The sequence below is a fragment of the Onychostoma macrolepis genome, chromosome 22 (assembly GCF_012432095.1).
Source record: "Onychostoma macrolepis isolate SWU-2019 chromosome 22, ASM1243209v1, whole genome shotgun sequence".
NCBI classification, from domain to species: Eukaryota; Metazoa; Chordata; class Actinopteri; order Cypriniformes; family Cyprinidae; genus Onychostoma; species Onychostoma macrolepis.
The window spans coordinates 29024243-29047742 of NC_081176.1; the positions used below are offsets into that span (position 1 = coordinate 29024243).

At 36.8% G+C, this 23500-nt stretch overlaps 1 protein-coding gene and 1 pseudogene across 4 annotated transcripts in view; both read right to left on the reverse strand.

The window, feature by feature from the left end:
- The window catches only part of LOC131530056 (metabotropic glutamate receptor 7), a 219923-nt gene that overhangs the window by 54063 nt on the left and 142360 nt on the right, over positions 1-23500 (reverse strand). The gene's annotated exons all lie outside the window — the stretch shown is intronic.
- LOC131530091 (putative nuclease HARBI1) lies at positions 362-5142 on the reverse strand (annotated as a pseudogene).

The following is a 23500-nucleotide window of genomic DNA, read 5'->3' on the forward strand; positions in this document are numbered from 1 at the left end:
CCTGGAGACAACCAAGCTGTCACCAAAGAACTCTAAGTAATGACAACTGAAATGTAATTTTTGAGATGTAATTTTTTTGTACTTGAGTCAATTTAAGTGTTAAAGTTTAAAATGTAGATGTAGAATGTTCTTTTCGTACTCATGTACTCCTAACATGTAATTAAATATGCATGGAAAGTGTGGTGGTGCAGAGCCACTCCACCCCTGAGCCTTATGGCATTTTTTTTCGGACAGTTATCCTATTGTTATAAATTATTGCATGTCACAGATTTGTGTTAGTGAAACGTAAGCAGTACTGTTATCATCGATTTACCTCTTGTATCTGTCTGCCTTTTTTGCACAGTTCTTGAGGAAACTGATCTTATTTCTGTACTCTGTTAAAAATGTTTTTAACAGAATTAAAATTATTTTTTCAATTATTTAAAATTGTTGTTGTAGTTTGCATTTATTTCTGCAGTACGGTTGATTGTGGCAAAAATGTTTGAAAATAGTGTTTAACCTTAATGTGCATGTAAATATGAACGCACTTTTTGATTTTTGTTGTTGCACTGTGTAATATGTCTTGCTAGCTCATATATAGCCAAATGCTTTGAAGTATTAAAACATTTATATAATGTAACAGGGTGGTCTTTCCACCCTGGATTTTTTTTTTGTGTGTGTTGTAGTTAGATTTTGTTGTAGCACAGTGTGATTGGGTGGGGTAAGATTAAATATAGAAAATACATTGGGTTTACTGATAAAAATTATGTAAATGTGATGCATTTTAAGTGCATTGGGTTAATTACCTAATAATACATTATACATGTTTCTTATGCATTTAAAACAAATTTGATTTATTGGTACTATTACATAAATCTTATTACTTCTTTCATTTACATAAGGTAGGAAAATTTGCATCACATAAAGTTCATTATTTTGTTAAAAATATGTAATCAAAATGGATGGGAATTTTTATATGCAATTGAAATACATAAATCTTAAGAATTGGGTCTAATTTTTTTTTTTTTTTTTGAGTGCTGTACAACAACAATTTCAGGCCTTTCATTGCATGTACATGCTTTTGACCAGCAGAATAATTTTTAATTGAATCATTTTGCTAATTACAGTGCATCCGGAAAGTATTCACAGTGCTTCACTTTTTCCACACTTTATTTTACAGCCTTATTCCAAAATGGATTAAATTCATTATTTTCCTCACAATTCTAAAAACAATACCCTATAATGACAACGTGAAAGAAGTTTGTTTGAAATTTATTAAAAATGAAAACGAAAAAATTGCATGTACATAAGTATTCACAGCTTTTGCCATGACGCTCAAAAATTGAGCTCAGGTGCATCCTGTTTCCACTGATCATCCTTGAGATGCTTCTACAACTTGATTGGAGTCCACCTGTGGTAAATTCAGTTGATTGGACATGAGTTGGAAAGGCACACACCTGTCTATATAAGGTCCCACAGTTAACAGTGCATGTCCGAGCACAAACCAAGCCATGAAGTCCTCTCCTCAGGGAACACGCATGAAAACACACTTGGAATTTGCAAAAAAAAAGCACCTTAAGGACCCTCAGACTTTGAGAAACAAGATTCTTTGGTCTGATGAACCTCAATTCCATACATCATATTTGAAGGAAACCAGCTCTGCTGTGGGGCTGTTTTTCAGCGGCAAGGACTGAGGGACTCGTCAGAGTTGAAGAAAAGCTCAATGCACCAAAATATTGAGAGAGCCTTAATGAAAACCAGGGGCCTGTACCATGATGGTGGCTAAACAAACTCCGGGTTACAGGATTAGTTTTGAGTTGACAAAACCAAACCGATGCAATCAGGCTTAATTGGTACCATGAAGCAGCTCATCAACTTTCTCTGTCAACTCGGGCTTTGATCCTTAAGCTATGATTACTCCACGGGCGCGTGCACATAAAAGAGTGACGTCGGCACCGAACAACCAATCGCGTTCAATATGGATAGAGCGAGAGCTGTATATTTTTCTGCGGAGGAGCAAGAAATAATTATTCAAAAGTATGAAGAATATAAACATGTGTTTCGAGCACGCAGTAATACTGTATCTGCTGCCAAAGCAAGAGAAGAGTGTTGGAAAAAGATCGCTGATTGCGTTAATGCGTAAATTAAACAAATATACGTTCAATATTAATTAAAAATGATGTATGTGTGTGCGCGCGCGTGTATATGATGCCTTTACAATAAGGTTGTATTTGTTTAGAGAACGTAATGCAGCTAACATGAATTGACAATGAACGATAGTTTTTCAGCATTTATTAATCTAATGTTAATTCCGTTAGTTGTTCAAGTTACTCATGTTACTTCACTGTGCGTTAGACGTATGTTAACAGTTAGTTTTATTTTAAAAATGTATTAATGCTTAAATTAAAATGTGTATATATGTATACTGTATGTATAAAGGTTTGTGTATAAAAATGTGACTGTATATTAGGCCTACGTCATATAGATTAATAGGCTATTCATTGATTTTTAGATGCAACCCCAACTACAAACGTTCTTGGCAGCAGATAAAGACAAAATATAAAAATATCATTCAAAGTGGTGAGTATTTACCATAACCTTTTATTACTTTCGTGAACATTTTCACAAAAACTTTTTGCAGCAAACAGAAAAAGTGTGACCTTCGAAAACTGGGGAGGCCACCTCCCCAGAATACACTGTGGCAGAGGAGCTGGCTCTGAGTAGCAATAAGGCGGCCGATTATGGATGGTATTACAGGTGCTGTACAATCTGACCCTGGTGCTGGCTCCTCTAAGCAAGTGACACTGGGTATGTGTGCAATGCATTACTACCTTTTAAAAGTTGTACATGTGGCTGACTGTATGTTCTGCAGTAGAGGGAAATACAGTGTCCCTGTTGAAGCCGGAACACATTCACACAGTCTCCCACACAGAGGTGAGCTTGCAGCAGACAGAACACTATGAATATGCTTTACAACAGTTACGCTTTACATTGGCCTACTTTTATTTATTAGGGTGACGCAAATGACGAAGACACCCTCTCTGTGTGTTCTGAAACCATTGCTGAGGTGAATGCATTGTTTTTTGTTTTTTTAATGGCGCACATTTTAATGTCACACCAATGTGACTGGCCCTTATCTTTTATTGTAGGATTTTTCACAACCTACCCCACAAACTGACGCCTCTACCTCAATGGGCTTCAGAAGGAATGTGAACAAGGTACTGCTTTAAACCCTTGACATAAATTACAGCCAGTCCTGTGCCTGTATTAAGTCATGCCTTTTGTCATTTGATTTACCTTAAGACTTGTAATGACTGTTTGTGGTGGAATTATGTTTCAGGTGGAAACTGACTCAGTCAGGCCCTTTACAAAAGGAGCCTAGAATTGGACTGCACACTAAAGGAGCTGGACTGTGAGCTGAGGAGCCTCCAAATTAAAAAAATTAAATTGGAGATCAAACAGCTGGAAAAACAGATCTCAGTATGTGAACTTGCTAAAACAGGCAACACATTAGTATGAACACTCAATACTTATTAATGCATCTTTCTCTCTTTCTCCCTCCTTAGCCACATCAACAATAAAACCATTTGAGACCTATCTGCAGTTTCAATTTACTTTTATTAAGTAAAATATTGTATGGTGACTGCATCTCTGACAGCTGTGCCAGCTGGGTGGTCAAGTGTGATTGGGTCAATTTCATCGGGGAGAAGCTGGTTTAGTGGTGGTGCTTGCTCCTTTCTGATAGTGGCTATATTGTGCAGAATGGCACATGCAGCCACTATCTGTGATGCCCGCTCTGGTGACACCCTTAACCGCCGAAGGCAGTTGAAACGTGCCTTTAGGATGCCAAAGGTCATCTCGATCTTGACCCTGGTTTTACTGAGGGCCACATTGAACCTGTTTTGTGGCCTTGTCTGAGGGTCAGGATAGGGGGTTAGTAAAAATCTCTGGCATGCATAACCCCTGTCTCCTACCAACAGGCCATCAAAAAGCCCTGTCACAGAACAGAAAAGGGGAAAATTGTATAAGTTTTGCTTTGTCAATTAAAAAGAACACTTTAAAGTGTTTTGTACTGTAACTTGCCTTCCTCAAAGCGCTGACACAACACAGACTCACGGAAAATTCGTGAGTCATGCACTGAGCCAGGCCATTTGGCATCCAAGCTTGTGATCATGCATTCATGATCACAAGTTATCTGAAGATTAAATGTACAGTACATCATTGTCATGTGTTAATGATTCATCTCACTGAAAATAAGTCATCTTGAATAGTAGTACACCTATAGTACACCTACCTGAACATTGAGGCTGTGAAAGGACTTTCTATTCACATAATCTGCCTCATGTTCTCCAAGAGCTGTGGAGAGTGCAACATGTGTGCAGTCTATTGCTCCTATGACTCTAGGGAATCCTATCATAAGATTAATATATTTGTTAAAAGATTTAGAATAATATTAACATGTACTGTATTGTATAATTTAAGTGTTCTAAGTGAAATCTGCTTTCTGGGGAGAAAAAAGTGAATGTATAAAAGTAAATCTGTTCATGTAGTGTCACCCTATCAGTCTTACCGGCAATTTTATAAAAGCCCTCTTTTATGGACATGGTCGATAAATGTCCAGGGAACACTATGAAGCTATTCATGTACCCTGCAGTGCGAGGACCACCTTGCGAATGGTTCGACAAACCGTGTTTTCCCAAGGTTCTCTGCATCACCGACCGCATACAAGTACGCATCGCTTGCAAAAACGCAACGCAATGCATACCATTTGCGGTACAGTAAGAGCATGACTTGACGTGTCACATTTGATATGTGCGGCTCAAGAAGTTCGCAAATATAAGAGATTCCTTCCGCGGAGAATCTGTATCTTTCATACAAGTAAGTATCAGGAAAATCTAGGGATTTTGTCTGTCCCTAAAACTCTTTCTCTGAAGTGCTCGTCTAACAATTTGTGCGGAGATGTCCACAGGATTTGGTAGAAAAGGTGAAGCCATTGCAACAGACACTGGGATATGTGACGTCACCTATATGTTTCTTTGATCACAGCTGATTGGTCGAATTTCAGTCTGAGATCTCGAATCCAGAACATAACCTGCCCCGGAGCAGGTTAGCCGTGCAGCATAAGATACCATGGCAACAAACAACGCTTAAAGCCGAGCTACCTTCATGGTACCTAAAACCCAGAGTTGGGGCAAACTAAACTGAAACTTACCTGGCTAGCCAGCTAAACCGGCTTCATGGTACAGGCCCCAGGTCCAGAGCCTAACCTAAACACAAAGCAAGAGTGGCTTATAGACAACTCTGTGAATGTCCTTGAGTGGCCCAGCCACAGCCTGAGCTTGAACCCAATCAAATATTTCTGGAGAAACCTGAAAATGTGCGTCTGCCCCATTCAACCTGACAGAGCTTGAGAGGTGAATAGGTGAGGAGAAAATGGCAGATAATTGCCAAATGACGATGTGAAAAGCTTGTTGCATCATACCTAAAAAGATTTGAGGCTGTAATTGGTGCCAAAGGTACTTCAACAAAGTATTGAGAAAAGGCTGTGAATATTTGTGTACATGCGTGTTGTTGTGTTTTTTTTTTTTTTATTAAATAAATTTGAAAATATTTCAAACCAACTTCTTTTACTTTGTCATTATGGGTGTAGAATTGAGGAAAATAATGAATTTAATAATTTTTTGGAATAAGGCTGTTGCATAACAAAATGTGGGAAAAGTGAAGCGCTATGAATACTTTCCGGATGCACTGCATTTGATTAAACAACTTTGTTTCACCAACCTTTTCACACACGCACCAAAAAAATAAAACCGTAAATATTTAATTTTGTAAGTCATTGAGCACTGTGTTTCTGGGAGAAAAGACATCCAACCAGCAGATGGCGATATGCTGTTAACACACTGTATACAAAAACAATTAGAAGTAATTAGCAAGTTAAGTCTATGGACATTTCAAATAATATGCAAATATTATAAAAAAGCAAAGCATATTTCAAAATACAGGAAATACAAAATCCTTCATATTAACACTACATTGGGCCTCATTTTTACAGACTTTTCTTAGAGTGTGTGTGACATTTGTTTTTGGCAAAAACACTACCAAAGTAGTTTTTTTTTTTTTTTTACAGGGTTCACCCAAAAATGAAAATGCTGTCATTAATTACTCGCCCTCATATCGTTCCAAACCTGTAAGACCTTTCATCTTCAGAACACAAATTAACATATTTTTGATGAAATCCAAGAGTTTTCTGGCCCTCCATAGACAACAAGGGCCCTACCATGGTCAAGGCACAGAAAGGTAGTAAGGACATAGTTAAAATAGTCCATGTGACGACAGTGGTTCAACTGTAATTGTATGAAGCTATGAGAATACTTTTTGTTCGAAAAGAAAACTAAAATAGCATAATTAAATTATTTCTTCTCTTCCAGATCAGGCTTTGACGCCCATTCACGACAGCACCATGACCTTTCTGGGCCATAAAACATTTCAGTTGTGTTGCTGTCTATGCAGGGTCAGAAAGCTCTCGGATTTCATTAACATATCTTAATTTGTGTTCCGAAGATAAACAAAGGTCTTACAGGTTTGGAACAACAAGAGGGGGAGGGGGGAGTAATTAATGACAGAATTTTCATTTTTGGGTGAACTAGTACGTTAACTTAGAGGTAAAATGATAACTAAACAAATACTTCACTTTCTATGAATTTAACAATTACATTAATTTATGTGCAGTGGATTCCCCCCTTTTTTCTTAAACATTGATGTAAACAAATATTTGCATTTCGAGGCCCCCAAAATGCTGTTGTCATGTAAATAAATGGCCAAGACTTATAAAAAGTTCTGTTTTTAGTTTAAAATGGTGTTGTGTAAACACCCCCTGAAAGTAAATTGAAATGCAAATTCAAAAGTAGTGTTAAAAATAAAACTAATTTGAAAGTCCAACAATAAAAAAGTTCACAGATAAAAAACTTTGAGCCATCAAGCTAGCAGTCTACCAGAGAGGAGGAGTTGTTTTTTGTGCCAAAAGATGTAGCATTATCATTAAATCTGTTTTCCAGTCAAACAACCTGACTCAAAGCAGAAGGAATACATTACAACCCTCAACCCGAGTTCGAAGCACTTTTCAAACCTCAGCTTCCAACTTATTCTGACAACCGGTAATTTATTTTTCCGCTAGCTTGAGTTCTTTAATCTGGGCCTGCTTTCTTGTTCAAGAAAGGTCCAAAACAAAGTTACGAGTGAATCAGCCAAGTCCCCACACTTGATTTGTCGAGCTACAGTTCTCTTTAAAGAGCAATCTCTACCTCTGGGCGAATCAGATCTAGTATCATCTGCTATCATTGCTCACAGAACAGCAAACATTGGGGGTTAGTGGCTAGCAAGCAGTCATGAAGGAAGGCCATTTAGGGTCATTGGGAAATTGTCGGCTGAGAGATTGAGGAACTCAAACTAACTACAGCAGTCCTGACACTGGTACAACAGAAGTCAATTACTTGTCCCTCGGCGACAGATTGCCTCCGCTTTTTCGAAGCGTAAACAACACGAGGTTCCCAGATTTTACTGATTAGCTGTCTCGCTACACATTTTAAATGTAAACTACTTAGAAAGTACAAGATGATGAAAAAACTTGCCAGGCTTCAATCCAGCAGGGACAGACTTACAGCGTTTTTTGTCCCTGAACCAATTTAGTTCAAGCATTTGTTGACTACTGTAGAATTTGAGTTAACAAGGGCACATTTCAGCAAATCTGAAGCATGTGCCACCAAAAGGAGATAAAATAATGATTGTTTATAAACAGGTTTCCTGTTTGTAAACGCTTCTCCATCTTTCATTGGTCAGGCATACAAATAGCCACGCCCAAAACTCATGCTATTGGTTGATCCACTGTTGCTATGCTGGCCTGGTTGGGCCTCGCAAACAAACAAGGTTTTGTGACAGTATAAACACTTTTTTGGGTGAATCAACCAACAAATGTGAGTATTTTGACATCAAGAAATTACATTCATTAGCTTTAAGAAACAAAATGGTACACAAATAGAAAGGCAACTTAAATGTTTTTAACAGGACTGTATATAAATATATATTTACTCATCTCACATTTTGAACATTGCTACAACGCTCAGCAACTTATAGTTATGCTAATGAGCCATTGTATGTGTCTGAATGATTACTGTATTTTTTTTTATAATATGGCACTGCCATTCAGAAATGTTAAAAGGCCTGTGAATGTAACAACTATAATTACTGTATTTTTTTTATTAGACATACTTCACACACATGAAAATATTTTGTCACCATTTACTCTTATTTCAGCTCATGAGAGTTTATGAGAAACATAGCAATGCTTGATTCATGAATTAACTGTTTTTGAGACCCAATACACAAAACCAACCTGAATAATTAATTTGAACTGAGTCAATCTTGTCACAGCCATTAACCAGAAACTGAGGCAAAAGATTATCAGTTAGTAGTGACTGCAATTTCAGTCTTTTCCCTCATAGTAAGCTATTATATGAAGATTTGGAATGTAGCGTGCGAGTCACATTAACTACTTGTGTAATACTTTATGCTACTTTTGTGTTCGTTTTTAATTTTTCATTACATTTTGAATACAAGTAAACACTGTGAAATGTGATTTGATTGAATGGGGGTTGTACTACATGACATTTTACAACCTGAACTAAAAAAACAAACAAAAAAAACATTTATGACTTTGATACAGTCGTCAAAGTCCTTTATATGAAATAATAAATAACGCAAAAATCACAAGTGTTGCCATGGCAAATAACTGAAATAATTAAAAGTTGAAGTACTACAATTACTAAAACAGAAATAAAAAATAAATCTATATAGAATTATTTAAAAATAATCATAATAAAAGCACAAAGAATTTCAAAAAATTAAATTATAATAAATACTCAAAACATAAAATATTCAATTATGTCAATTGAGTTGACAAAAGTCAACTCAAAATATTAATAAACACTATGATGATATAATACTAAAATACTAATGGTGATGTTTGGCAGAATTTTAAAAACCTTTTTGTTTCCAAATATTCTTTTTTTAGTAAAATTCAACTGTTTTATTACTGTTTTACAACCTTTTAGTTTGATATAACATATACTCTATGTATGTATATTTGGGTTTGGAACAACTTGAGATTCAGTAAATGAATTATTGAACTACAGAATTTCTGCATTGACAAACACATCCTAAGCCACCTTCACATCAACATTCACTAGCACCTTATAATATTAAAAATCGCATCCAAAATTAAAAGATTTTGTTTACATAAAATATGTCTGTGTACTGTGTATATTTATTATGTATATATAAACACACATGCATGTATATATTTTAGAAAAAAAAGTTATTTTTATATATAATATAAATCATATGAATATAAATAGACAAATACATATTTTCAAAATATATTCTGTATGTGTATGTATTTATATATACATAATAAATATACACAGTACACGCACATATATTACGAAAACAAAAACTTTTATTTTGAATGCGATTTGATTAATCATTTGACAGCGCTAAACAGTAAAACATTCACAATCCAAACACACTGTACTTTGGTCATCTACAGTCAAACACTCTTCAATCCTGCAGTCGAGGTACCAGGCTGTGCGTGACCTTTAGAACTGCAGTGTTTTGTCCCATGGCTGCTGTTCTGTTCTCAAATTCTCGTTCTTTTCATGCTTGGCCGGATCGCTTGGTTCATGTCCCAGCGTGCTGGGAGTGCTGCGACCGAATGGAAAGCTGGTCTGGAGTGTATTTAGCGATGCAGAGAGGAGGTGAAGATGGGCCCTCATTATTCCCAGAGCCTCCTTCTCTTATCGGGCCCAGCCAGGCCTTTGCTTCCCTTCTCTGCATTTAAATTGTGTGTCAAGCACAATTGTCAATAAATCATGTCGGTGGGCAGGCCGGCGTCATAGGTGGGGTGACAACTTAACGTTAGCCTTAGGGTAAAAGGCAGACCTAGTGCTTGCCTGGCAGAGAACATCCCGCAAAACAGACAGGTAAATAATAATATTAAATAAATATGTGAATGACATGCAATAACTGGGTGCATTCACTGCTGAAGTGTGAAAAAACAAATCACGCAACCTTGACCGAGGACTCCAAATATTACAATGCACTTACAAGTGCACACAGTAAGACAAAATTTTAACATTTGCTAAAGAAAACGGCAGTGGTTTTTGCCCGTAAAGAGCCTTTCTACAATGGAATGTTTTAACCGTCAAGTAACAAATAAAAATTTCCTTACACCCTGAATGCATGTGAGTGTGCATATTCATAGTAAAAAAGCATTTTCTACAAATGTGATGAATTATTATTTGGTAAATATCACTAGGGGCCCTATCATACACTTGTCGCAATGGGTGTTTTTTTTTGCAAGTTTCATCCCGACACAGTTATAATTTTTTACGTCCTGCACCACATTGTTTAAATAGCAAATGCATTTACGCCAATTTGTGCGCCCAAACGAGGTGTGTTCAGGTGCATTGTTGGCACGTTACTAATTTGAGGCAGCTGAAATAGACTGCCATTGACAAATTAAAACCTGGTGTGAAGTTAATGGTGCAATATTTTTTTGTTGTTATTTAAAAAGTACATTAGAAATACGTGCCTATAGGCAGGTCCACAACGCGCATACACTTCGCTTACTGCACACACAGGGACTGCAACAGCACACAAATATTTTTAAAAATGAAAAATTAAGGGATGAAAATTTGTGTACATAAATATAAAAATGCCTACATGTCATAATGGATAGCTTTGGTGGAATCCGGCTTGTCCCGTAGATGGTCCTCATGCATGAGGTTAAAGCCCTTTCCTCACTAGAGAAGCGTTTTTTCCTATGATTAGTTTTTCCCTTGCAAATTTCAAATGTGAATAGCGAATCCGATATGGCGCGAGTGCAAATGGCTTTTAGAGGTAATGTGAGATTAGACTCTGATTGGTTTATTGCATGTTAACGCCCAAAACACACCCATGACTCATTAAGAGAATAGGGACAACCCTTTTGGACCATGCGCCGGGCACGCCGACCATTTTTCACATTGTTAAACTAGCAAAAGTGGATTCGGACATGCCCTAAGTGCATCTGCACTGTGCGCTTTAGACCGTGTGCTTAGATCGTTAAAATAGAGTCCTAGGTGTTTTGGTGGGTTGAAAATTATTTCCGTAATTTAGCTTTTAAATTAAATGAAATTACTGTCTGTTTGCTTGCATGTGTCATGAATTCGGTCTGTGCCCTTCCGTCAAATTGCCACCAGAGGTCGCTCACTACTATGGACTTTTGCACCACACTAACTGTTGCACTTCACTCCGGACTGCAGTTCCCATCATCCATTGCCCTGATTGCACATACACAGCTGAATGCATTGAGTACACATACACAGCTGAACTCAATCAGACATGCTACATAAGCCATGGACTTCCTCTTTCTCATTGCCGAGTATTGTATAGCGCTTATCTCTCTCCTAGCGATAGCTATTCTACGGTGCCTTTTCTAGTTTTCATAGTCTTAGGGCCTGTTTACACCTGGTCACTTCATGCGTTTTCTCTGATCGGATATCTATCTGATTTGTTCAAACGTTTCCATTTACACTTGGCCACACAAATGTGTCTTCGCAAAACGGATATAAATCCGTTCTTCAATTCCCGCACTACATGCAAATTTAAAGTTCACGTCAATGAAAGCAATAGATATGAGCTGCATTTTATTAATTATCAGCTAATTTCAACAGGAGAGAGCGCAGCATCAGCAGTGGAAAGATAGGTTAGCCTTACTACTTTTAATGATAAATGCGACTCACTTTCAGTTTCATTCGCGACAGTTTGCGCGTCCGCTTGCTGAAGAGATACTGAGCTACTCATCCGCGGTGATGCTTGTTGCATTAGCACCGTCATATCTGACTATAACATGCCATACAGCCTATAGAACACTCTCACACATTTATTATTTAAATATTTTGGGAGGAGTAAAATTAGCATATGTGGTAAATAAATCCTAAATAAAGACATAAATAAAAACAATTCTGAAATAACTTTTTTTTTTTTTTACAACCCCCCCCCCCCCAAAAAAAAAAAAAATCACAACTTTTTTAAATATATGTCCTTTTACAGTTTTTTATTTTTTTTAATTATTATTTTTTTAATAAAAACTGAAAACAAATAAAACGCTAATTCAAAATAATAACACATGCTATAACATATAGTATATAAGATTTATTTTTTTAGTAGTCTTTTTTTTTTTTTTTTAGTAACATTTACTTGGCATATTTATTTGGCATTTAAAACAAAAAATGTGGCAAAGTTTGGGCCAGGTTAATATGAATAAAAATACTAACAAAACTTGCCCAAAACTCACCACCAGATTGCGAAGAAGACATGGATGATTGCCACAACGTTGCACTGCATTTTTCAAGGTGTTTAGAGTAGTTTTAATTGTGTTGCTATGTGGTTTCTAACGCATTCCAATCGCTAGATATGGCTCACATCCTTTAATGCAACTCTGTGCGAATTTTTGGGTTGAATAATCAGAGGTATCACTTTACAATAAACCATGTTACATACTGTCAGTTAGGGATGAAACTAGCAACTAGGAAGGTTTATTAAACCACTACAGAAGTATAAAATACAGATATCTGTACTGTATCTCACCAAATCTATTCCTCTTTAAAATACCACTGCAATCTCACAGTCAAAAATCTTTTAAAAAGTCAACAACTGCAGCTCCAAACAAACCGTCTCCAGCCATGGAGATATTATGTGTAGTAACTCACACACAATAGAGGTTTCAGAGTGTTTTCCGCAAGGTGCCAAGCAGTCTCTCTAGTTGCTTAGAAACCAAGAATTAAAGCTCTCTGGCTTGCTTTCTCTTTCCTCCACTCATACACTGCATGCATAAACACGTCCACTGCGGCACATTTGTGGTCAAGGTTTTCAACTTTGACTCTGTGCGATTCTGACAGCCGTCGATTCTGGAAACAAATGGGTCTCATCTATTTACTCCATGTGAACTAGAGATGTTAGCGTTGCGCTAATGCTCGCACATCTGGGGAGGGAGGGGCGAGAGTAATTAGCTTGATATCTGCTCCCCACCCAAAGCAATTTTCCAACCTGCCTTCATGGACTTTGGGGGCCGTACTCTGTCCTATTGCTCGTAATTAAGCGCAGCATGGCAATCCTAATGAATTTAACGGCCCTGTTGCTATGGATACTGGACGAGATGTAACTCTTTAGCCTTCGGTTTGGTTGGTTTCTTCAGTTCTTCATCAGATCACCTCCTCCTCCTCCTCTTCAACACACTCAGCGATAAATGGGATGCAGATTCGTCTGAGTGTGGGAAGCGGTGTGACAATGCTAATTACGTTAGCCCAGTTGTGCTAATGAGAGGCGTGGCGAGACTTGGTGTCATTATGAATGAGCAAAACTGTTCGCAGTTTCTCAACACTGCCTTCTTGTCCATTCATATCCAAACATACATAGTGGATATGTTGTCACTTGTATAGATTTAAATAAAATTAACTTTTCGTTTTAATTTAATGACTCATTCATGTCAAAATGTCATGTCGTGTAACCATATATATAATTTTAATGAAACATTTTAATTTATTGACTCTAAAAATGTCACATGGTATAACCAGAGATTAATTGCCCTGTTGCTATGGATACTGGACAAGATGTAACTCTCTTTAGCCTTCATTGTGGTTGGTTTCTTCAGTTCTTATTCAGCACACCTCCTCCTCAACACACTCAGCGATGAACGGGATGCAGATTTGTTTGAGTGTTAGAAGCGGTGTGACAATGCTAATTACCCCAGTTGCGCTAATGAGAGGCGTGGCAATACTCAGCATCGTTATGAGTGCGCAAAAATGTCCGCTGCGGTAATTGTCTCTGGCTTGTCACACGGTGCTTTCTCAACACTGCCTTCTTGTCAGTTCGCGTTGCACATTTGATCTGACACCCCGCATACGCTCCAGAGCTTCCTCGTTCAAGTGCTTGCTACGATAATTAACTGCTGTGGAGGAAGACCCCTCTCTTAGCAAGTCCCTCGACACACGGGTGCCACTGAATAAATATGCCGAGCGTATTAGCGCAACATGGCATGATTGAAGGGGCGTGACTATGGAAATGTCTTGTGATAGTTTCTTCATGAATCTCTGTTCTTTTGCTTAATGAGTACAAGCTTAATGTATCCAGTTATGAAACAGCAATTAGCATCTTTCATTCATTCTCGGCTCATGCTGGTTTGGGTTTTGAACGCTGGAGGCCACATCAGAAGTGACAGACGCTCATCGGCCTTTTGCTAGGAGGCTGCAGTTGTTGTTAGACACTGAGGGCTAAAGCTAATTTAACAAACTGATATTTTATTCAACAAAAAGTTTCACAAGAACATATGTGGTGTCTTAACGTCAGCAAAGGGAAAGAAAAATATTTTAAAAATCTATAGTTTAACCTTATAAAACATGCTGTATCATAATCGATATGCTAAGTTCTAAGGCCACTAAATGATCAACACGATCTGAAAAACCTGTTGTACCTGTTGTTTTTTAGCAAGTACAAGGCTTTTTAGTATAACTGTTCAAAGGTCTCTCTTCAGGTCGTAGTTCAAGTGTATTTTTTCTGTAAATACAACAATATGTTTAATCGAGTTTTAAAATGTCATGTGGTATAACCAAATAATTGTTAATTAAATATAAATATTTTTAAAGTAAAATGTATGTGTTACAAACACAAATGACAAATGCTTTGAAACAAACACAAAGTGTTTTTTTTTTTCTATTTTATAAACATACATCATGGGTGTTTTGAAAAGTTTTATTTTAATGATTCTGAAAATGTCATATGGTGTAATCATAAAGTAAAAAAAAAAAGAATAATAATTGTTACATACAATGTTTTTGTTTTCCTTCTGTAAATTAAATAGAGCCTATATATTACTGGGAAAAAGGGTAAAAGGTAAACTTTGTTTTTACAAACAAATGTCATGAATGTTTAAACAAAAACAAAAAACAAACAAACAAAAAAAAACCTTTTAAGTATCCATAAAACAATAAATAATTATTTGTTAACTATAAATATTATTTTATTTTAAAACGTTTTTCAAATATATGTCATGGATCTAAACGACAACAACAAAAAAACTATATTTTTGAATGTCATGTGGTGTAACCATCAAGTAATAAGACAAACATGCATCATGGATGGTTATGAGGGTCTGCATGGGTCCTCCCTATGATACAACTTTTTTTATGTTTGTTTTTGCACCACATGACAAAGTTTTTTTCGAAATATTTATAATAAATAAAAATAAATAAATACATCACTACTGTTATTGAACATACAAATAATCATAAACAAAGTATGACTAAAGCAAGTCTACTTAATTTTAGCCTTTCAGTTGGACAGACCCAAATATCTGGACCAAAAATATGTAAACTGAATTACAGAATTCTGCAGTCAAATATACATGTGTAATAAAAACTAAACTGTATATTTGATCTAGGCATATAAATATAAAAATTTCAAAGTAGCCATTTAATAAGCAGGATAAAGTACAGACAGAGTCTGGATCACCCTGCCAGGGTTTAATTTGCAATAATGACCGACTGACTTAGACGACATAACTATTAGACGACAATGGGGGAAAAAATGTGATGGCAAAAGATATGCAGTGTGACTCACAGGCCAATAAAGTGCAAGAGTAATCCCTCAAGTGACAAAAGACGCACTGGCTCTTTCCCCAAGACAGACATAATTAGCTCATCGGCTATAGGCTCAATTCTTCCAGACTAATCAAAGTTTGAAACTCCGGGGAAGTGCATAATTATACCCTGTTGGTATTAGGGAAAGTATCCAATGATAAGCTAATTAAAAATGAAGAATGGGTGAGCGGTTTTGTTTTCAAACAATGCTCCTTTATATGTCACGCTTGATGTTCAATTTGTGTAAATACCGTCCATTAATTTAGTGTGAACTGAATGAAGTCTACCGAGCCTTTGTTTCCCATGTTTTCATCTTGGATTGCCGGCCCTTATTCAGTCTATTGTGACGAAGGTTGGTACAACAGCAGGCAGTGAATACATCAATCCGCTATTCTGGCACACAATCAACTCGACACAGAGTTGTGGGGATGTAGCAGACGTTTCATTACGGCTAGCTTGTAGGTTGGCGTTAGCAAACTTCCCCAAGTTTGAATATCCTCAACAAGTGTTTCTATATCATATAAAATATTAAACTTAAAATGTTATTAGTTTTCTTCTATTACAATAATACAAGTGAACATGAACTTGCCATTTTGCCATGTCCATATAATGTTTTTAACATAAAAGTGTACGTTTATTTATTTATTTGTTTTTGTTCTTTCCCCAAAATAATTGTAATATACAATATCATTCAAACGTTGGTGTTGGAAAGATATTTTTTAATGTTTTTGAAAGTAGGCTCTTCTGCTCCCAAAGGCTGCAATTATTTGATCAAAAATACAGTAAAAGCAGTAATATTGTGAAATATTATTTCAATTTGATGCAAATGAATTTTCAGCATCATTACTCCAGTCTTCAGTGTCACATGATCCTTCAGAAATCAGTCTAATATGCTGATTTGCTCAAGAAACAATGTTGAAAACAGTTTAATATTTTTTGGGTGAAAAACGTGAGACATTTTTCAGGAATCCTTGATGAGTAAATGAAACATCACTTGTTTGAAATTGAAATATTTCAGAACATTAAATATCTTTGCTCTCAGCTTTGCTAAACAGAAGTATTATTTTCTTTCTTTCAAAAAACAAAAAACAAAACAAAACAACTTACAGACCCCACACTTCTGGACAGTAGTGTATATCAATAAGAATAAAATTCCTTGAACAAAAACATCAAGTATTAGAAATGGTTATGAAAATTCTGTGATATTTAAAAAAAAAATCCTGCTTGATACAATTGCATAAATCACTTTAATGACATCAGAAACCAATATCAAAGATTTCTCAAAAGATCCCTCGCTGCGAAATGACTAACTTTAGCTAATTTCCATCCTGTTAATAACATTTTCTTAACTTATAATTAAAGTAGAAGTGCCTAAACTTGAATAATGCTTCTAAAAGTCCAGAATAACCATTTTTAGAAATATTGGAGCCATTATATATTATGCGACTTTAAATACCATATACTTAGATTTAAATGAATCAATAGGTATAATGCACTTATTGCTTACATGCATGTTTTCCCATTGCATTAATATGAAAAAAAGACAAATAAATAAATACTTGCATGTACAGTAGTTACTTATCTAACTAATTTGGTTAGGTTTAACTCACCCCTAAACTTAACCAAACCTGTCCCCAACCTTAACTGTAGCCCACCTCAATAGCAACAATTCAACATCAACACAACAGATACACTGTACCTAGCAATTCATTTATTTTGGCTGTGCATAGTAATTAAAGACACCTAATATAAAGTGGGGCCAAAATGCTTGCTTAAATTAACACAAACTTTTTTTTTTTGCATATCGAAAAAGGCATAACATGAATTAAGCTGGTTTTGCACATGAAAATGTCTATAAAGTCTAAAAAAAAAGACATTTTATTAAGTAAAGGATGTGCAAACAGCTCTCAAAGGTCAACATTTCTGGAAGAGTCTGTGTGACTTTTCACGACGCATTACATCTGACTCATCAACGCAACACTGAGTATGATCAACACTCAAGTCCCGCCCAAATCTCATTTGTCCAAAATTTCACTCATGACCAAATATCCTCCAATCAGCTGTGATCATTTCATGTCACGCAGCAGACAAGTTGGTGGAAACATGTCACACGGAGGTATAAGAAATGTCTCCACTGCTCATTTGTAGCTTATTTCTGCACTTGCTGACTCATCTGTCACATTACATCAATAAATCTTGAGAACCAAAAAGAATAAGGTGTGTGCCAATCCGCAGGTAGAAAGTTCATTGACGTAAAAACTGTGATGCACCAAAGCTGTTTTCAGAAGCAAGCCAGCTTCCTGTTTTAAAATTCAGAGCTTTTTACGAAAATGCAAATCCCAGGCAAATCAAGATTGCGTAATGTCATTAAATATTAATTCCTCTGCAGCAAGCAAAAAACACATTAGAGCTCTTTTCCACAGCACATCCTGATGAATTCAATAATAACCAACTGCACCGTAATTCTGGGAATGGATTCAACTCAGGCTTTTATCGCAGGCCCACTAAGGAAGAAGGATAAACCCAACAACCCGCTGTTGTCTCCTGCTAGCATCCGATAAGAGTCAGTAGGTGTGCATTCAGTATCAGCGTTCCCAGTACAGCTTATTGCAACATGACCTTTCATGGCCGTCTGAGCCCAGAGAGTGAGGAAAAAACATCACTTGACGCTTTCTGAAATGACGCCAAAAGCAAGGACGCTTTTGCAGCGAGACAACGGTGAGGAGAGACACCGAATCTCTGCAGCTCCGGCCCTGCAGGACCGTTAGCGGGACTTTCTCTTTGTTTCTTCAATGCTCTCTGTGGGGAGAGCTGAGGATGAAGTGTAAATAACATTTGCTTTGGAAGACGTAGGCGATCCTTGGAGACGGATCCTCGTCTGTGACTCAGAGGAGCTATTGTGGCGCTAACAAGCTTCAGTACTCAAGGGGGCGATAAAGTTGCCTTCGAATGTTTTAAAACTGAATGTAAACGTGTAGAAATACATGGAATATGTAAAAGACAAAAAAACATTATTCCTCTCTGCCATGACAAAAGCAGAAAGCAGATGTTTTATGCTACAGGCTCTTATAGCATTCCTTGTGACAATGCTAAAAACGCAACTAGTGCAAAATTCCGACCCTTCACAGGACTTTAAAAACATTTATGGATAATAGAATGTATTCTGTCACTCTAAAAAGTAAAACAAAAAACAATAATCTTGTCTTTTCTTGATTTTGTAAACACTCCCACTTTACATCAAGCTAGCAGCTAAAGCATGCTAATGTGCAATGTTTTTTTTTTGTTGTTGTTGTTGTTGTTTTTAAGAAATGTTGAGAATGAGCGACACAATGCTTGGTAAGACTGAAAGAGCCACATAATTTCTTGTCAGAATAAAAATACCCATGATCCTTGGAAAAGGGTTGTCATCTGTGACTCAGATTAGTTATTGTGCCATTTAACAAGCCTCAGTACTCAAGGGGGCGATAGAGTTACCTTCAAATGTCAATTAACCATGGGCATCGGAAGCAAAATAAACGTGGGTGGGTCCTCCCCCAGAAAAAAATAAAATAAAATAATTACTGGAGTATATGCCATTTTCTGTAGTCTGGTGCCTTTTAATTAACGGAATAGGCCGCTTTGTCGGCAGGTATTATTTACATTACCTTTGGCCACTAACGTCACAACATTACAAAAGAGGGCTATTTAAACACATCTCAAGTGGTGCAGGTGGTAAAGCGCAAACTGTTTTTGACGCGAGTGACCCGAGTTTGCGTCCGCCTTTTGCCGAATTCGTTCTTCTCCCTTTTCACATCTCATATTACATCGGAAAGGCACTTGTTTTCAATAAAAATAAAAATGAAGGAAATTATCGTTTAAATAAAGTACCGGGTAGGGTTAGGTGTATCTGAGCAGCAGATACGCTAAAATGCTTTGTTTACTTTGCTGTGTCGTGGGAGTGCAGCAGACGCGAATAACTAGTGAAAACACAGAATAGAGTTATATGGACTCTGAATGAGCCAAGTGGAATAGACTTGAGAAAACAGCAGTGTGGAATTCACAGCTGTAGCTAAATGGAGTTTAATCTATTAGGGCATTTGTCATGTGGAATGGATTTGACTGATGGCGCTCTGAAAAGTGCAGTTAGAACAAAATGTCCACCCTCTAGCAAATGTTTAAACATTTATGGATAATTCAGAATGTTTTCTGTCACTAAGCCATATTGTCTATTCTCAGTTTTGGAAACATCCGCACAGAATAGCATGCTAATGGATAAAATATGCTAATATGAGATGTTTTTTTTTACCTTCTGAGTGCAGCATCAAATGTTCAGAATGAGCGACACAGTACTAAGACTAAAAGAGTCACTCAAGTTTTTGGTGCATTGTCCTTGTAGACGTATCTTCATCTGTGACTTACTAACACGCCTCAGCACTTAAGGGGGCGATATAGTTGCCTTCAAATGTCTTTAAATGTAAATGTAGAAACACACAAACGACTTGTTCAACAAGATTTTCTTCAAACTGTTGCTCTCTGCCAAGACAATAGAGGAAACTTACCATAGTATTAGAGAGTTTATGCTAGCTGCCAACATTGCATTCCTTGAAGCACAATATAGCATGCTAACAGCTAAAAAATGCCTACGTGAGATGTTTTTGTGAACACCATCAAAAAAAAAAAGAATGTCAAACACGCCTAAAATAAGCTTAAAAGTTCTTGTCACATTTTAAATACCCACAATCTTTAGAGAGAGCTCCTTATTTGTGACTCCTCGGAGTTAAGCGCTAGTGCTAACAAACCTCAGTACTCTAACGGGTGATAGTTACCTTTTAAACTGAACATAAACAGATAAATAAACATTAATGACTTGCTTAGCATATAATTTTCTTCAAACTGTTGCTCTTCACCATGATAAATAGAGGAAACTGACCATAGAAGTAAAAAGTTTATGATTACAGCCATGATAATGTTCTTTGTGGTAATGCTAAGAGTGCAATTAGTGCAAAATTTCCATTCTTTAGAGAAATTCAAAAAATGATAATTCAGAATGTTTTCTGTCACTTTGACATGAACAATAAGATATATTGTCTTGATTGTAGTAACAATCTAAACATTCTAACGAGAACAACAGTTCTTGACACTTTAAAAATATGAGGCGTTACAATATTTACAGGATGAAAATTGAGCTTGACAGTAAATTGCGCAATTTTCCACCCAAACCAGTTAACCCAATTACAGCTGATTCTGAAGATGGAATTTGTTTTTTAATTTGACAAAAAAAAAAAAATTATATCATCTCCAGAATATTGAGCAAATTTTAAAAAGATTTTCAAAAAAGTATGACTAAAGAAAAATTACAAACTTACAGCAGAAAATGTACAAGTTTGTTACAAATTTGATGCAATGGAACAACAAGGTGTCAAATAAAGATTGCACATTTTTGAATAGTGTTTAAAATCATAATAAAATAATAGAAAATATAAAACACCATTTAGTATTAATGCTCACTATAAAATAAAAATCATGTGACCTACAAAAACCCAATGTGACCTGGTTGTATTGCGAATTATGTTCTGATTTGCGTAGAATATGTTTCAGGCCATTTTGCTAGATCTAATCTGCATATAGTTTCTTGTATGATCAGCAGTTTGTCAAGGAACTACGGGAAGCAGCGCCGCTTCCTTTGTCGGCAAGGAAAGACAAGAAATCCCTGTAGGATGGTTTGCAGCAATCTCTCACTGTTTCCTCGATTTCCCCTATGTGAAGGGCTGAGGACGGTGGTTGAGGCGTAAATGACATTTGCCGCAGGAGCCGTAGGCGATCTTTGGAGACGACTCAGTCAGACTCCTCATCTGTGACTCAACGGAGGCTGGAAGATGTGAATCACAAGTGGACAGCATTCTCACCCTCACTTTCTCCCTTCTTCTCTTCTCTAATAATATGGCTTCTCGCAGGCTGAGCATAAAAAGGATTCCCACAATGCAAGACAAATCCATTTACAACATTATTGAGGCCAAGCGAGAACTCAGCCTGACAAACATTAAGTAAATATGATGGGATGCATACTTCCCGCAACAAATACAATTATTCTTTGCCTTCATGAAAATAAAAGAGCAATCAAACTTTTGGATGAATTACAACCAGATGTCGGGGAATTACATTGAGCTGTTGTGAATGAAGCGGGTTCAGATGATGTCACGTGTGTAGCATCAGAACGAGTCAGACAAAACTAAGATTCAATCAGAACATCGAAACATGAGGAGCTGAAATTCCAGGAGAACAGGACAACGTCGTAAAGATTCCTATCTCCGACTTCTGGAGCAAGCCTAACCAACAAGCCTCTTTCACAGAACAACTTGCAACATTAAGACAAAAGAATACTCATTGACAAGTACAATGCCGGAAGGAGATCGTCAAATTTGGGACAAGTAATCAAGATTAATGGTCAAAGAGATGGCCATCACATGTGTTCCACGAGAGAAATCACGAGCTTCTTTAGATTGACTTTTCCCCCACACATACAAGACAAAGACTGAGACTGAAATTCCTCTGTCCAAAGAACATGTCTTTTGGTCTCCACAGAAATACACAGAGACTTTCTTTTTCATATGCACATAAAATCATCCTAAAAGGACATTTCTAGGCATAACACTATATTATGTATGTAACCCACACATTAGACTATCATGTTTTAAGCACATATTATGTATGTCTTTTTAATAACTATTGAATGACTTTAAGGTTTATTCGTGTTTGGTATGTATGAGCTTGACAATTCTAGCTTGAAACGTTTCTTCCAATTGATTCTTTGTCAAATGTATCATATTCTGGTTATAGAAATCACATTCAGACCATGTGACTAATAACATGCTGATTTATGATGGAAGGAACAACCCTAGCTAAGATAATAGCCTATCTAATTGGTCAAGACACCAGATGGGATGTGTCCAAAAAGCCGAGTTTAAAACCTCAGGACACCATCAAATCTTTCTCTTTCGTCCCCTTCTTCCCTTCTACTACTTCTTCTCGCCACCGCGTTTTGACGCTGTTTTAGCGCTCTTTGAGCGTGCTCTGGCCTACAGGCCAGTTGCTACTTAACACCACGATGAGAGGAAAAACCACCTAGTCTCGTTACTCAATTTATTCTTTTACTGTAGTTTCTTTTCTTTCCGTTGAGTCTCGTGTTCAAAAGTTAAGTTTGCTGCAAAGTCCAGCTCCGACTGCACCCGCTTCAAACTTCAACCAGCAACTGACTCCAAGACCATCCTCAGCCAACGCCCAACCATTGGCTTCCCAAGACTACTGAACTTCCAGCCAATCACCAACTCGGGAAAACCCCTTTCCTGCAACGACGACGACAGAAGGGAATTCCTGTAACCAAAGGCAACGTAAAACAACTCCAGATTCTGGCTGAACTGGTGCTTTTAATATAAATTTTAGCCTCATTGCGAAACTCAATGCGAGGGTTAATTAAGTGATTGATGGTTGTTCAGGTCTATGCGATAGCACATATTGCTATAAACTTGGGATTTCACATTCTCATTCTCTAAACTCATCCTTTGTCTCTTTCTGCAACGTATGAATGTGTGAATGCTTGTGTTCATGTTAGATTAGCTTATGTCTTAGGTTTATATAAATAAAGTCTTATTTATATTGAAAAGAGAAGTATCTTGTGTTTTGTGCTTACAAGTTAATGTCTTAATCTGCCGATCTTGTTACTGTGCTTATTAATAGTGTTTTCACTATATTTTGGATTTTAATATCCAGTGCAGAATTAATGTTATACGGCTCGTTCAGTGAATCGCTGCCGA